The sequence below is a fragment of the Camelus dromedarius genome, unplaced genomic scaffold (genome assembly GCF_036321535.1).
Source record: "Camelus dromedarius isolate mCamDro1 unplaced genomic scaffold, mCamDro1.pat HAP1_SCAFFOLD_179, whole genome shotgun sequence".
NCBI classification, from domain to species: Eukaryota; Metazoa; Chordata; class Mammalia; order Artiodactyla; family Camelidae; genus Camelus; species Camelus dromedarius.
The window spans coordinates 4,115,604-4,119,515 of record NW_026989756.1 but is presented as its reverse complement, the minus strand read 5'-3'; positions in this window follow the sequence as shown (position 1 = coordinate 4,119,515).

Below are 3,912 nucleotides of genomic sequence, written 5' to 3'. Positions count from 1 at the left end.
ACTGTTATTGTTCCTGGTGGCATTATTATTTTCATGTCACTTGTGAGGTGGGCCCTGAGGGGTCCCTGATCTGTGGGCACAGACACCCACAGAAACTTGACCCAGTATTGCTGTTCATTCAACAATGACTTACCGAGCACCTACTGTGTGTCAGTTTCCCAGGGTAGAGCAGTGGTGTTGACAGCACAAGCCCCTGCCTCACCTCATCTCTGCATCCCAGGTGGGGTCACCAGAATGGGAGTTCAGGAAGCAGAGGACATGGCCGAAGCCTTGTGGGAACCCCTGGGTTTTTCTCTGTGCTGAGGGCACTAGCAGCACACCGATTGTGGGACTCAGTACCCGCAGGACGCAGCATTGATGGGTAAAGGAGAGGGGCATTTCTACAAGCCCATCCTCACTAACCCCAGGCTCCAGAGGGCAGCTCCACTCTGCTCAACCCAAGGGGGCATCTTCCACCATCCTGATCACCCTCTGGTATTACTCCCCGCTCAGATGCACTTTTTCCTGTGGCAGCTACACTCAGAATATGTGTTTGTTTCTCTCCCATGTGGTTAAGTGGACTTCAGATACATGATAGTGATGGAGTGGCTAAGCCTCTGGGCAGATTGCTGGGTGACCCGCGGAAATTGCTGCACATGGTGAGCTCCCTTCTGCCAACCAATGGGCCAGGCCCCACCACTGTTCTGTCTGTTCTACCTCACTTAATCTGCACAGACACTCTGTGCAGGACATCCTGTTATCCCCCATCTCTGATGACCTTGGGTGGACAAAGCTTGGGTTTGAGAAAGTTGCCCAGGTCACATTGTTGACAAGTGGGGAGCTGGGGATTTGCACCCTGGTCCCAGGAGTCTGGATCATGGAAAGGCCTGGGTGGGGCAGCTTATTGCCAAGGGAAGTCCTGCCCAAGCCTCTCCCATGAGAGCCCACCCAACAGCACATCTAGCAGAGTCAGCATTTCCTGGACCAGATGGACAGAACCTCAAAACTTCTTTGCAAACAGATTGTTTCCATGTTCTTTTGCAAACACAGAAAGGCCACAGGCCAGGGAAGGATAAGGCCAAGAGTGTTTTCATTGGGGAGAGTGAAGGACAAGTGTGAAGACACACAGCACTCCCAGCAGCCCTCTCGGCAGAGCCTGCCACTGGGTGAGCAGCTACCATGACTACCTACCATAATCCTGTGAGGTTCATGCCTGTACAAGCCTGCCTGTGAGAAGAGCAAAGTGAAGCTCAGAGAGGTGTGGGGACACTCCAAAGACAAACAGATAAGGTGGGATCATCACCACCATGCTGTGCTGGGACAGGCAGTCACCTGTCACACTGCTCATGCATGGCCTGCTGGGAGTAGTGAAGGCCTGATAGGAGCACAGGAACACTGTGGTGAAGGTGATGTTTCTACCTGGGACAGCTGGTACCGGGAACTCTAGCTGATTCTTCATTGTGCCTGCTTTGAGTGTCAGCATGTTGCAGCCTCATGTAGGGGAAGGGCTGCCTCCTTTCCACACCGGTGCACAAGGAAGAGCATGCACACACTGGCATCACCATAGACCACCGGCAGGATCAGGATCTGGAGCTCAGAGCAGAAACTGCCAACACCAGGAACTGGTGCAAGAGGAGGACCTGGGTGCCCCCTGAAACATTTCTAGTTTTAAAAACATACTTAATTAGGGGGAAGTGATAAACAGTTGATCCCTTCAAAATATTCGGTTATCCAAGGAACAACAGCACCTCAGCATTGTAAGAGGATTAACTCAGTCATCAATAACCATCACTATAGGTATGAGAAAACAGTGTTAGGAGTTACAAAAGGGTCTCAAGATCATGCAGGTCAGAACTGAGAGCCGTCCAAAGCATGTGCTGCATGATAGTCTCTCTAAGCTACCTGAGGCTTGGTCTGCTCCTGACACAGGGCAGATGGTCTGAGAAAACCACACTCCTCAGGGGACCCCAGGGAGTTGACAGAGTTGAGTTTGGGTTCCTGATCATCTTCTAAGTTTGGAATTTTGAGATTCTTCTGCACCTGTCCTTCCTCCAGAACAGAATCTGATTCAGGCGGGATTCCAAGGACTGAGGCATGTGTCAGGCAAGAGAGCAGGCATGGCTGGATGAGAGCATCGCCAGTGCCATCAACAAAGAGGCCAGGGCACTAAGATTTCCAGTGATTTAGCATCCTGGCTGGGAGGGGTCATGTGTTCTACAGTGAGTTCTGAGTATCCTGCACCGCCCTCGAGGACCTGCAGGGGGCGCGCGAAGCCAGCGTGTCTTAGATGGTGGTGCGCATGCACAGTTCGCGTCAGCAGCCAGCGTCTTCCCTGGGGGCGGAGCTTGTTTTCCTCAGGACTGAGCGGGCGGCGCCATGGAAGCTCCGGGACAGCGCTGCCTGCGTGTCCGCGGGAGGAGGACTCTCCCCGCCCGCTGTCTGAAGTTACGCCGGTTTCCCACGGCCTGAGCCCGCTTCCTGCTGGGGTGTGTGTGGACCTGACCGAGCTGGGGCCCCGGCCGGCTGGGCAGGAGGGGACGGGTGCGCTGGCGGGTCCGCTTCGACTATTCTCCTTGCCCGCCGGGAGCGGGTGAGTGTCCGCGTCCATCCGGGCCGCTGGAGTGTCCGTGCCCCTGGTCCTCACTGCCCGGGTCCCCGCTCCCCCATGTGATCGGAGGTGTGTACACTAAGGGTCAGGAGCCGGGATGCGGGTGTGAGTGTCCGCGCCCCTGGTCCTCACCGCCCGGGTCCCCCTTCCCCCGTGTGATTGGAGGTGTGTACACCGCGCGGGTCAGGAGCGGGGATGCATGTGTAATGGGAAAGGGGCTGAGAAAGTACTGAAAGAGTTAAAGAGAAGTGTGTAAAATCACATTATGTTAATTTTTATATTTTAAGTGTGTCAAAGTCAGAGTTTATCATGCTTTTACTTTCTTGTCTTTAAAGGCATGCAATCATTTATTTTATACTTAAAATATGCTTCTCATCTTATCTCGTTTTCAAGTCAAAATACTGCCATGGTTGACATTTTCTCATAATATAGTGACAATCTTCAACATGTGTGAATATAAACTCATTGAAAAAATCTTGCAGCATTCCATGGTGAGTAGTCTTGTTAAAAATAATATCCGGGCCATTACTAAATTATTACAAAAATATAAATTTTTTTGAATCACTTTTAGAAGTTCCACACACACTGGTATTTTTAAAACACCAACCAGTGCATAGTGCTTAAGACCATTTAAGATGAAATATATTCAAACCTAAAACTTTAGAATACTCAAAAGGCAGGATAATGGCTGCTTTTTCATTGCAAATACATTTTTTCTTCATAAGTGCAAAATACGAAAGTATTCAGCTAAATTTTGTATATCTTTATTCAAAAAGTGAAATTAGAATATAATCTCCTTATTTCTTATATTAAGGCTATTTCCCATAAAAATTGGTATTTTTATCTGTAGGATCTTAATTGTCCATTCATTTGTTTTTTCTTTTGGTTTCTTTAACAGAGAGTGCATTCTTGTGTCTTTTTAGAGTTTTTAATTCTGCTAACTTATTCCAAGAGACTTTCTGACACTGATAGTAAATAAGGGGAGAGCCCTTATAGTAACTGTGCATCTTTTCATGTAGTCAGGATTTTTTTTTTTTTTTTTTGGATAACATTTTTTTACAATTTCCACTTGGTTCACAATATTATCCCATTATGACAACTCAATGAAAAATTGTAATCTGTTTACACCAAGACACTTATGTCAGCACAGTGTGCTTGATGATATGATTTTACATTAGATTATAATATAATTATTTTATTTGATTTACATATATACTAATACACATTTTATATATGTACACACATATATGAATATCTACTAAATGCCATTAATTTGCATGGGGTGGTAGCTGATAACATGTGATCTTTCTGACCATTGGCTATTC